The sequence below is a fragment of the Propithecus coquereli genome, unplaced genomic scaffold (assembly GCF_000956105.1).
Source record: "Propithecus coquereli isolate 6110/MARCELLA unplaced genomic scaffold, Pcoq_1.0 Scaffold36, whole genome shotgun sequence".
NCBI lineage: Eukaryota > Metazoa > Chordata > Mammalia > Primates > Indriidae > Propithecus > Propithecus coquereli.
The window spans coordinates 1,377,119-1,391,064 of record NW_012149285.1 but is presented as its reverse complement, the minus strand read 5'-3'; positions in this window follow the sequence as shown (position 1 = coordinate 1,391,064).

Genomic DNA, 13,946 nt, shown 5'->3' with positions numbered 1-13,946 from the left:
GAAATCCATTATTTCCATGTACTTTTCTAAAGGTACCTATCACTGTGTATTTTAGGTCACCAAAATATATGATAGGTATTAGCAAGTTGGTATAGGAAATGAAAGAGCAAATGTTCTAATGAGTTTCTTGAAAGATGAAAACTCTTACTTTTCTTGGATATTTTTACAGCACTTTATATCATTTCTGAAGGTTATACCATAGTCTGCCTCATGTTATATTTATCCTACCTGCATTTCTTAATGTTCATTCCCTCAGATTGTGTATATCTCCTCTTTATTCTTCATAGAGTCTTGCCACTTACTGTGCCTTGCACACAGTAGAAACTTGGTAAACATTTGTTGAATTTAGTAGATGAAGGTTTAATATAATAGTCTATTGAACATTTTTAACCTTGTTATCATTATTCAAACATGAATGCAGTTAAATGTCATTGAAAAAAGTGTTGCTGGTTTGTGATAAAAGAGAAAGAAATTCCATGTCTACGGCCACACCGCCCTGAATGCGCCCGATCCCGTCTGACCTTGGAAGCTAAGCAGGGTCGGGCCCAGTCAGTACCTGGATGGGAGAAAGAAATTCCTTAATGTCTAAAAGCTGTTAAATCTTTCTAATAATTTAAATGAAAGTCTCTCTTTTTTTTGGCATTTCATAGAACTTTGCTTACAAATGGACGGGTCAAAATCAGGTCAAAGGGTATGCATTCATTAAAAAGGAAAGAAGATATAAAAATAATGCTGCCTTACATGTACAGTGTATTTAATGACATATAGAGATGAATGAACATAATCACATCTCACAATGCCCATGAGTTGAACCTCTTCATTTTGTAGAAAACCAAGCCAACTGGTTTAAATAACTTAGTTTTTAATTCAGTTAATCTCCATTGAGCACCTACTATGTGAAAAATTCAGTGATTGATATTTTTAAAGAAGATCTTGCAAACACATAAATGAGGTAGAGATGATAAGGGAAGATAGTACTGTAGGCAAAGTGCTAAAGTGTGCAGTCGGGGAGAAGTTCGCTTCTGATTCATGAGCTAGAAGTGCTTCAGAAAAGAGATAGCAGTAGGAATGTCACCTTGATGAAGATTTGCATATGTAGAAGGGCATTTCAAGCAGTAGGCACAGCATAAGCAAAGATATCTAAGAGCAGCAGCACAAGGAACGTGTTGGGAATAGCAAATAGTCCTGTTTGGCTAGATCATAGGGTACGTGAAGGAATATAGAGGGAGATAAATGTGTAAGGAAAGAATCGATTCCCATTTCACAGCTATAAATGGAGTTTCTGAGATGGGCTAGTTCTGTGTTCTGAGGATATAAAAATAAATAAATCATTCTCTCTCCTTAAGGCTCCCATTGGCAGATTAGTGTACACTGGGAAACATGCTAAACTAATGATGCCGAAAGAGGACCACTGGAACAAATGAAAAGGGATTTATTCTGCCACTGTTTGGGGAGGCAGTGTGCATAGTGGTTAATTACTCAGATTCTGGAATGAGATTGAGTTCTGGAGTCAGACTGCTGCTTCAAAGACCTGTACTACCTTTGACCTTGATCTTGATGATGTGACCTCAATTTCATTGTTTCACTAAGTTTTGGCTCCTGTGTGCTATGTCTTAGTCACCTCATCTATTAGATGGTGACAACAGTGGTACAGTTCTCACAGGGCTCTTGTGAGGATAAAGTGTAATATTCACCCAAAGGGTTTAGCACAGTCCCTGGCAGTTAAAGCACTTCAGTTAATTTTATTATCTTTATTATTAACAGCACTACTACCATTAATCTGTCACAGTTATTCTCAGGGAACATTTCAGAGAGGAAATAACAATGGTGATAACCTTAAAGAAGGACTTGAATTACACCAGAGAAGGCACCGAGGGCCGAGGGAACAGTATGAAAGCAGCAAGGAAGCAGGAGGATACATGTTATGTTGAGGGAACAGGGTCCAGAACTTCAAAAAGAAAATATTTGAAAGAAGATGGTGGGGTGAGTTTATTGGTTCCAATGAGACATGAAAAATTTAGAAATGAAAAACGTGAAAGCCCTGAATTCATGAAGAATTTTGAGATCCAAATCTTCAGAGTAATTCAGGCATATATCACATTCTACATAGAAATCATATATCAGGACAATAAGTATAAATCATTATTGATTAAAATTATCCTAATCCCATTCTCTATTTATTTGCAGCAGAGACTATGGCTTTAAGTGCATGGAAACACTGAATATGTAGTGTTTGTGGAGGATCAGGGGAGGCTCACGCAGTTTCACCCAGAGTGATGGGCCGAAACAGTCCCAGTCATTGACATTTACTCGAAACGGGGTGAACTGAGTAATGCTAAAACCACAGAGCAGGGCCTGGGGAATGGCAGAGAATGGAAGAGCCTTATTGTTCTTGAAAGTTGCAGAAAGAAAGCCAAAGATTTTTAGATTGAAATACTTTCTATTTGTTAGAGTCTTGTTGGCTCCTCTAATAGAAGAGAGGGAGGGAAAAGGAAGTTAAAAAAAGATGAAGACAAGAAAAAGCGATGATGGGAAAAAAAATAGATCCTCTGAACAGAAAGGGGAGGATGAGAAGAAACACCTAAAGCATGTATACAGGTTCTTGGCATCCATTCTTGGTAACCAGAAACACAAATATGTGGAGTCAACAAAAGAACAGTCTTCTAAATTTTTAAAACTACATACTAGCATTTTGGACTAAATGCTATCGTAAAATGCAAAACTGCAAAACAAATTCACAGTCTCATTACAATTCCATATCTACCTTCCATATTAGCATATCGGTGTCACTCCCAATTGCTAGCATGAACATCTTGGTTTACATATTAATAAATACTTGTCTGCTTTTAATATGCATTTATTTTTCTCATTATTATGTTATTACATTCAGCTTGTTTGGCACCATTTAAAAGAATTTATTTTGCTATCAATACCAGAAAACAATTTAGGAAACTGAACAGAGCAGGAAAAATGTGAAATCTATGTATTTGAGTTGGTTATTGACTCATTAGTTTAATAACTCGCTTTCTCAAACTTGAATAATTTAAATGCATTAGAAATGATACAGCATTAAAAAGTGCATTCTTAAAATGGTAAACTGGATCTAGGATCTGAGTTTGTAGTTATTACTTATTTAAAATAAACAAGCAAATTCCGTTGAGATATGGTCTCATTTTCAGGAATGGTCTATTAGCAGGCAGCAGTGAGCACAACAATTAACCATATCAGCACATTAAAGCCTAATGTGTACACTCAACGTAGCAGCAAACACACATCCTACCATGGCCTATTAAGTAATCAGAAATGATTGCAGATAATTAGCTCATGAGCAGCTGCATAAACTCAACTATTCCATTTTTTATCAGACATGGAGACTTCAAATGGAGGGGAGGTTTACCAGCTATGTCTTGAGCTAAGTGAGAGCGTCACCATGAAGCAAAATTAGGGGCAGATTCTAATGTTTGATGGTATATTGCCATTTTAAATTTTCTTCTGATCATACTTTTAATGTTCCATAAATGTAGTTTTGTAAGTAAAAAATATGAAAACAAGGGTATCACCAATGAACAAAAACCTTATAAAATTGGAAGTTGAAAGAGGATAATAAGCAGGAATCAATTAAAATTTCTTTAATGAATGTGTATCATTCATACTTGTTTGCATTTTTAGTTCAGATTTGATCTGCACATTCCCATATATTCTTTCCGAATGACATTATATACAGCACCAATGGTGAGTACATCTGAATTAGTAAGTGTACTTGATAATGTACTTTTTAAATTAAATAATGTAGTTTCCTTTTTTACTATCCCCTTTTCACAAAAGAAAACATGCTAGACAGAAGATGACAACTATCTTTAGAAATCTGAAGAACTGATATGAAAAAGAATTCTGTATGTGTCTAGAAAAACAGAACTAAGAGACAGGGGTTTGATTTTTAAAAAAAAAAAAATTCCCAAAATTAGAATTCTTAAAACCGAAATGGGCACCCTGTGAGGTGCTTAGGGATGTCATCAGATAAATTCAGTGATGTCATCAAATAAATTCAGTGACTGACCTGCAAGGATAGATGTGGTCACAAGGAACCTAGGTTCTAGCAAAGCTTCCTTCTCATTTAAGAGTCTAGGAACTAAAACTAAAGAAAATGGTTCAGCAATAAATGGATGTATCGTCATTGATGGTGTTCAACCTTTGCAGGGTACTTTCTGAATACTTGCATTGAAGATTTTGTATCATGAAATTATGCTTAACACATGTCTATTGTTTTTTGGACAGAAAGTTTTCATTTTATTTATAGGCCTACCAAGGATAAAATGGATATATATATAAAACTAGGAGCCATGAATTTTACTCACAGAGAATTAGTTCCACTATGTGTTATTTTATGTTTGTTTTCTCTCTAGTTATCCTCATTTTTATAAGCATTCCATCACATGTTTAAGTGCTTGGTGCTATGCTAGGCACTGTGGAAGCGTGAATAAAGAGTAGGATCTCAAGGAGTTTAAAGTCTTTGGGAGGAAACAAGCATGCAAGGCAACAATGACAGCTCAACGTGCCAAGAGATATCTACAATGGAGAGACGTGAAGTGCAAAGAGAAAATAGGAAAAAGAACTCCCACGGCAACCTGGAGAACACTAGGAAGGCCTCACACAGGAGGCAACACTGGAGAGACAGGTAGTTGCCAGCTGTGAACAGGTGAGTTCAGGAGAATTCTGTAGGCAGAGGGGGGAATTTGTTGGAAAGAAGCTATCATATTATAAATGTGAACGACAAGTAGAGCTAAAATCCACCAACTCTGATAGTAGAAATTATTTTCGTGGTCTTCGTTTACTGCAAATTACTAACTGCGGTCCCCTGACCTACCAAGAGTGGGATTCCTGTAATAACTGCCTGCTTCCTAGAGCAGCACTAGAAGTGCTAGTTAAAACAGAACTAGCGGCATCAGCATTCCCTTAGAGTGGGTTAAAACTCTCTGGAGTAGAGCCCAGGAATGTATTCTCCAACAAGCTCTCCAAGTAAGCCTCGTGCAAACTCAGGTTGAGGATCTCTGTTCCAGAGAAAAGTATTTGCATGTGTTGTCAAAAGACAACATTTTAATCTACTATTTTAGAATAGACATGCTTCTTTTTTGAAATGTATTATAATAACTAGGTTAATTCATTTCAAATGGAATAGGAATGTGAGGTTGAGAAAAGAACAGTGACTGAACTGAGAGTCAGACAACCTTGTTTCTAATTCCAGCTCTGCCACCAAATAATAATGGTAATAATAACTGCTACTAAATAATGTGTAGCTCTGCCGAGATACTCAGCTTCTCTTGGACCTCAGTCTTCAGCCATAAAACAAGGAGGTTGTATTAGAAGATCTCTAAAACCCCCTTCCAAATCTAAAACATGGTGGTTACCAATAAGTTTTAACATTAATTGTTTGAATAATGAAATAATCATCCCTGGTCTTTTACGAATTACCGTCAGTTGTTTTCAGCTTCTTGTGTCTTTTCAAAGCAGTATTGCCCTCACTCTCCGTTGTGTTTCCTTGCCCATCCCTCTTAACCTGCTTTTCTTTCTGCCCTCTTAGGTCAGCGACTAGTTCACCACACAATTGTTTAAAATGAGATAATCTTACTTTTTTATACATGTAAACTCCCATGAAGATTCCTTGATTAAAACTCCCCAATAGACTTTTAGAAGAAAACGAAACAAATTGCACTTATCTCAGAGCATGAAGCATTCTGTCTTAAACATCAATTGAACAATTCACAAGGGCTGGGAACTATGAAAAAAAAAACCCAATGTTTCACTGAAGTTAAGACAGAGAAGATTAGGGAAGCTAGACACCCAGGGAAAAACATGTAACCCTTCTGTTTGTACACTACACCTTAGAATTTCCCTTTCTCTTCCTTCTCTTTTCTTTCCCTTCCTTCTTCCCTCCTTCTCTTCCTCCTTCCCTCCCTTCCTTCTTTCCTTCCTCTTTTTGTGCTGATTTTCTATCTATTGAATTGCTCTCTCACCAAATCTTGCTGTAACTTAAAGTCATAGCAGGTAAACTATATGTATATTTTACATATACACACATAAATACAGTCAACCATATATAGTATGTAAAGTATATACTATATGGTATATGAAGTAGACTATAAACTTCCAAACGGCAGGAATTATTAACCCATATAACATTTAGTGTAACACTCCAAATAAAGAAATTCTCACTAAAAGCTTAAGGCATACATGCTTAAAGAATAAATGTGTAATGCTTTATAATCCTGGCCACCGTCAATTAATTGGTTTTTTTTATAGTCATGGGAACTTCTTCCCAAAATATATTATCTGCATTTTCACCAGGAGGTGCTTTTTTTGAGTCACCTATTTGCTGCTTCACCTGCTCCTGCTCCCTTCCCGTCGTGATGGGTGGCTGGAGGGCGAGCATCCGCTGGCGCTTTCCTTCTGTCTCACACGCTGCGGGGCCGGCCTCCGTGTTCTGTGTCCCGGCACTCCAGCTCCTAACACGTCCTGGGGATGCGGCTTCTGCCTGAGTGCCCTTGAAACTCACTTAGAGCATGTGCATGGTCGATCTAAAACTTTTCGATAACCCTTCTCTGCCTCGGGTAGGACATCGCAGGAGAATGCTCTGTTCCAGCCTCACTTTGCAATCACTCTCCCTCCGTGCTTTGTGGTCTTGCACCCTGAGATTTGTCCTACCCGCTGTCGCTGATTGTTCAGCGCCTACGATGGAGCTGTAAGCATAACACGTCTCCAGCACCCTCATTTTGTTTCAGGAACGAACATAGATAATTCTGATCCATGGTTCAGTCCAGTGGTGTCAAAATCCTCAATGCTGTTATCTGTTCTAAAAATACCGGAAGTACTTCATTTCTAAATAGTACATCAGCTTTGGAATGTGGATTACTTTGTAAGCTTCCCTTGATACCACTCTTAAAGGAACGTGAACAATAGTCTTTCAAAAGTCTCTATGCAGATAATTTGTTTTGTCACAGATCATTTTTGAGCTACTTATTTTCACCCACTTTGTTCACAGTGTTGGCCTAATTTTACTCTCTCAATTTGCATTTATTTCTTCGTTCCCTCTCTTTTTTCCCTTTAATGTTATGATACGCATATATCAGCCAAAGGGATCCTCAGAAAAGCTTCCGCTGAACCTCAGGACAGTTGAGGAGCCCCTGTGATTTTTTTCAGTTCAGGGAAATCCTACATATTTTCTTCCTAGAAATAATCGCAATTGTAATGAAAAAACTTAATGTATAATCCATTGTTTAATATCAGTATTCCTTTTTAAAATGAATGCCCCACAAGGGTGTGGATTTTCTCTTACTCGACACTGAATCCCCAGCTCCTAGGCCAGTGCCTTGAGTATAGCAGACATTGCATGAATGGTTGTTGAGTGACTATGATCCTATCCCTTTATTAATTTTTCTAACTGCTCTTTAGCTGTTATTATATTTCTAAAAATGCAATCCTTTGGCCTCAAAACTGATAAGGACCGCTGCTTTGCTGATAAGTGCACACTCTCCTAGTAGGCAATAGACACATGAATAAAGCTCTTGAAATCCAAATTACTATGGAAACAGCCCTTGGTTCTACTTGCCTGCTAAGTGGAGTGCTGCGTCCACATGTCTTACACTGGAGGGAGCTGGAGTCACAGGCAAATTCTGGAGTCCTGGGCTCCCCTTTTTCTTATAGACACCACCCCCCTTCAGGTAGTACATTTTTTTCTTCAGGTGGCTTACAGTACAATTGATTGTGATTAGAGCACTTAATCTATTCACTATAACTGATTAAGTTACTGCTTGATTGTGTTACAGCTTCATCCATTCACTGTGATTAGATTGTTGCTGGAAATATATGGATACAATCAAGCTTCTGCTATTGTCAAATTCCTCGGGGTGTTTCTAAATTTCTCCACATAATCTTTTCGGCTATTCCTTAGGGTATGTCATTTCTACAGATAACTAATTTCATCCATTACGTTTTGAATCTTCCTGATTTTATTCTTGGAGGCCAACTTTATCGCAAACTCCTGGGGTGACCCTCCTGCCCTTCCCAGTACTGGCAAATAACTTGTGGGGCACAAACCACATCCCTCTTTCTCTGCCTTTCCTACTGTCTGCTCCTTCATCTCAGAGGTGGGGTGGCAGAGACTTACTCATATAGAATTCCTAACAAAGAGGAAGACAGCTTTTTGTGAGTTTTTCACTAGGGGCCTGGAATGTAAGTTTATGTCAATGTCTTCAATATATTAGAGAAGCAGAGCAAGCAGAAGCACAGTTTGTTAAGAATAATAATAGTGAAAAGATTCTGACTGCTCGATGTTGCCCATTAAGAAAAACATGCACAACTTCGTTTACAACCAACCACTGACCTCAGGCTCACGTTTTCTAGGGTGAAGTGGGGTCAGCTGATATCTCCAAATACACCTCCCTCCAGCTTTCCTGGCCACACAATGAGAGTTCAGAGACAGACAGAGGCTCAGCAGTGCTACATGTTAGAGGCCGTTAGGCTCACCACATCCGTTGTTTTAGGAGGTCAACAGAACATAGGGGCGGGTTGCATTTGTTTGTACATTTGACTTTACAGAGCCTTCTGCTTTGGAAAAACAGTGGAAAGCTTCCTCTTGGTATTCATAGAAACCGGATGTCAGAGACTTCCCTATGGCGCCTCCAGAAATATTATAGCACAGTAGACATTGCCTAAAAAATTGTTTTTCCCAAAAGACTCAAAAGTGTACAGAGGATCTCATAAATATTAATTAGTAATAGAAATTCTTTTAGTCTGTGAATAGTGATTGTATCAACCTTACATCTCTTGTATGCTGTTAAATTATTGTAAAGCTCGGAAGTCCTAGTTTTCCAGCATTTTTAATATCTTTTCCACTCGTACAGGCGGGTCCACCCCCGTGCTCTGTCTTTAGGGCTACATCTAATTGCTTTCAAGAGAAAAAAGAGAGGTGCAAGTTTACAAAGTTAAATATGTACAAAACACATTTTTGTTTCAGTTCTTCATGTACAAGAAATGTAATCTCTTGACACATAACCTAAAGAACTTAACTACAAATACAGGAAAAACAGAACTACAAATACTCTATTTTTTTTTTAATTTCAAAAATAACTTCCTGATATATAACATCATCATTCCCAAAAGGCTTCAAGTCATTCTCTTCATCTAAATGAGTGGCCGTGTTGTCTGCACTTCAGACATGGAATAAAATTTTCTCGTACCTTGAGATACGTCAATAATAGATTTAATGGTGTCTGTATTTTGAACCCGTGTATCTAACAATCTCTTATAACACGGTGGGGTAAGCAAAACATACTTTTGACAAGATAATATATAAGTCACCAAGTCCAGGGGCTACATTTCTACAAGTTATTAGTATTTTGGGGATGAACTCCTACCACCTTAAAGATAAGGATCTGATTCTAAGCCTATTCACTGTTTGTACATTATTTTCATAAAATTGATTGTCTGGTATTCCAGGCTTCAGGAGATGAAAGCAGAAATGGGGGGTAGGTTGAGAGGTTACTTATTGGTATCCACACTGACAAAAGCAAGAAAACACAAAAAACACACAGGAAAGTACAAAAAAGCAGAGAATCCAAAATGTAAAGGCCTTCCTGTTTTGGTCAGTTTACAACCATCCCTTGTTACAGCATGGATAGTAATTTATGTTCACAACAACAGCGCTCAGTAATCAGATCAGGAAACACACCGGTACCCTGTCTACAGCCTAACGTTTTATATTCAGCCTCCAACACACTGTCTGGCACATGCTCAGGACTTCAGTTGGTATATGTTGAATGGTACTGTGAAAATAAACTTCATAGAAACACAGTGGAAATGAGTTATCTTATATTGTGATCTTTAATTAAGGAACTATTTCAAGAGAAGGGCGTGAGAAAGTTAAGAGTGTATCAAGAGTAAAGCAAGTGAGCTGGGAGCTGAGAGTTAAAGAAAATGGATGAAGAAGCCATCAACTATTACAGAAAAGGTCAGGAATATAGAGCTTTGAAAAATGGAGAAGTAACATAGTATAGCAGCAGAATTCTAGATCTTCTGCAACTCGCAGATTAAAGATTTAAGAAGGCCATAAATGAGGTAGAGGTAGGATTTGATACAGAAAATGATTAAGATATAAATAAGACTCTCAGCGTAGGCAAGATTCTTGTAAGGGCATATATTAGAAACGTTCAGGAGCAGATGGCGTGAAAAGGCAGAGGAGGAAATGGCAAGTTCAAGTCAAGGATAAGAACTATTTTGGGGCTTGGGAGCAATACAGAGCAAGAAAATCTGAAGGAAAAAAGCAAAATCAAATTATGGTCTAGCATAACTAGAAGGTAAACTGCATCCTTTAGCAGGAGTCCCCAACCTATGGTGAGTTGTATAATTATTTCATTATATATTACAATGTAATAATAATAGAAATAAAGTGCACAATAAATGTAATGCACTTGAATCATCCCGAAACCATCCCCTCTGCTCCCTGGTCCATGAAAAAATTGTCTTCTATAAAAACGGTCCCTGGTGCCAAAAAGGTTGGGGACAGCTGCAAAAGAATGAGGAATAAATTCATATAAAGTTTAAGAAGATAACAGATTCAAACTAAAAAAAGAAGTAGATAATTTAGAATAGATCTGAGATCAATATAATTGTTAAATATTGTCAGAAGTACACTGGGAGATCCAAAAATCAGGATTAATTGCACTCACGAATGAAGCAACAAGTCGAGACTGGAAAATATTTTGAAAATTATGGGAAAATGTACCAGAAAAGATAGTTGTGAAGAAGGGCATGCATAGTATGACCCAAGCAGCATCTTATTATGGTGGCACAGTCATTAAAATGTCGAGGCATTTTTAAAAGTATACTTTATCTGATCTAATTAAAATGTGTTCATGAAAAAGAGAATGGTACTTAAGGACTCTGAAAAAATTTTAAGAATACATTGCAATCACTCTTGCCTTACCAATTAGACTTATTTTTCCAGATCCCCTCATTAATTATAAAAATGGAAATCATTGTACTTGGTGCTTTACAATAAATATTCAAGCAACTGGAGCTGTAAAATATAATCTGGCAATTTAAGTGATTTATTACATCAGCATAATGCTTGAGACATTTCTATTAGCTGAAAACCTGAAATATTTCAAGTGAAATATTTAAAGAAAAGGTGGTGTCTTTGGGCTAAGTAAAACCAGAGTACTTGTAATTGAGAAGAGTAGATTCTTCTCCTTTCTTCTATCACAAAAATATCATCAGAATAATCTTTTACCATATTCCATTATACAAATAACACAACTTTGTATGATGTTATACATAAAAACCCTACAAAAAACTTGAAACTCATTGCTTGCTGAATTACTTCCAGTCGTTAGAATAAACACAGATTCAGTACATTCTTTCATCATAATTGTTACTTTATGATCCTTAGGTTTATTATTAAATAATACATGTGTGAAATAATGTTCTAAGAAACAAAAAGTGAACAAACTAAAATAAAGTGGTAAGAGGAGCATTTTAAAAGATGATTTTTTTCCACCAAAAAGATGTTATTAAATTACATGTAATTTTCAGTACATTAATATCTTTGTGGTGTCCAATTAACTCTCTTTAATGGAAAAATACTATAGCACAAGAAATCACAGACTACTTCTAAATTCATTTCCATTTTGTCTTATTTTTGAAAGAAGATGTAATTGAGCTGGTAATTCTCCTTAGTTAGAAAGAAAACAACAAATCCAAATATAATTTTGCATGAGTCTATAATCAAAGCGTTTTGGAATTTATAGATTTAATTGTACCCAATCTAACAATGGCAGGCAGAATTCTTGACTACAGGAGGAAAAGGTAACAACCCTGTCTGTGTACTTGGCAGGAAATGGCTTCCTTTTTATAAGAAAGTCTTAGAGTCTCACAATGTGAACTGCATTTTGCACAGGTCGTGATACTGATTTAAGTAGCATGGTATTGATAAAAAAAGACACAGGTCAAAGAAATCAATAGAGTCACACCCGGGCTATTCTCAGGACTATAAAGTTTTACCAAATTGTGCACATTTCTCTGAAGTAAGCAGTTGCAAATCTGGCTTGCAAGCAAGTGCCTTTTGGCCTGCCCAGTTTTGTATTGGCAAATATTTTAATATTTTAAATTATTTGTCAACATTTAAAATTGGAAGATGTCACCTTAAAAGTCCAGATTTATGGATTCTCCTTACTATCTAAAGTCCAGACTTTATCAGGAAATCTGATTTCCTCATATTTTTTTAGGTAAAAAAACTGTTTTTTTACCTAAAGTTCTTTAAGTGTTACGGAATGCCATTTAGGTACAACCCTACATCTAGTCATCATATCTCCTTAGGCTTCTCGTACCTGTGACAATTTCTTGACTTAGCTCTTCTTTTTTTATGATCTTGATATTTTTGAGAATTACTGGTCAGTTATTTTGTAGAATGTCCCTCAACTGAAATTTGTCTGATGGTTTTCTCATGATGAGACAGAAGTTATTTGTTTTGGAGAGGAAGATCATAGAGGTAAAATGCCATTTTCATCATCTCATACCAAGGGTTCCTTCTATCAACATAACTAATCAATGTTGATGTTGACACAAATTACCTGATTGAAATCATGTTTGGCAGGTTTCCCCAGTGCAGAGTCACATGTTTTTCTCTTTCCCTACTTATTTTTGGAAAGAAGTCACGACACATAGCCCACACTTAAGGAGTGCGGAGCTATGCTCCCCTTGTTGAAGCTGGATTATTTACATTAATAATTTGAAAATCTGCACGAGAGATTCGTCACTTTGCTCCCATTTATTTATTTACTCAATCATTTATTTTTATCAATATGGAATCATAAATATTTATTTTATACTTTGGGTTATTTGTTACCCAATAGTCCCAGTCGAAGCTACTGGGAGCGTTTTCAGTTGGCTCCTTTGTCTCTGACATATTCCCTCCATTGTGAGGGGTTTTTGTATTTGTTTTTGTTTTGAACAGTCCCTCACTTTCTGGTACTATAAGATGCTCCAGGCTTACTTTGTATGTTTCCTGCCCCAGTCCTAGAATTAGCTGTTTATCCACGGACCTCTGGTTCCTTTTCATTGGAGAATCGTACTAGAAACCAAGATCTTAGACTCTTGGACTTGACACCCTACTAGGAAGTTGTTGAGTCTAGTCTCTCTCAGCACACAGAACAAGAAAATGTATATGTATATACTAACCCATGTATACACACATATCCATAAATATTTCTATATGTTTCTGTATCTATATTAAGTTAAAAATGAATTCGAACTGATGTTACTAACTATAATTCATTGCCACATAGATCCTTCTAGCTTCCTCCCCAAATATGCTTATCTGTAAACCCTCATTTCAACAAGACATGTTGCTCCAACTGTCTGCCATCAATTTAATTAATTTCAATTCCAGTACATAATATATATATATATACACACACACGCACACACATATATAGCAGTATCAGACTGGATAACCTGCATCCTCATGGGAAACAATTTTGTCAACTAGGATATCGTACTTATGTACAGTTTCATTTGCCTTTAGTCTTCCAGACTCCACTTATTGCCTGGATATGTATTTTTTAATTGCATTCCTAACTATGAATGTTTGTTTCAATTATAAATGAGGTCTTTTTTTTCATTATGTCTTCTATTAACGTAATATAGAAGTATAGGCAAGGCACGGTGGCTCATGCCTGTAATCCTAGCACTCTGGGAGGCCGAGGTGGGAGGATTGCTCAAAGTCAGGAGTTCAAGACCAGCCTGAGCAAGAGAGAGACCCCTTATCTATGAAAAATAGAAAGAGATTAGCAGGACAAGTAAAAATATATAGAAAAAATTAGGCTGGTGTGGTGGCACATGCCTGTAGTCCCAGCTATTCTGGAGGCTGAGGCAGAAGGATTGCTTGAGCCCAG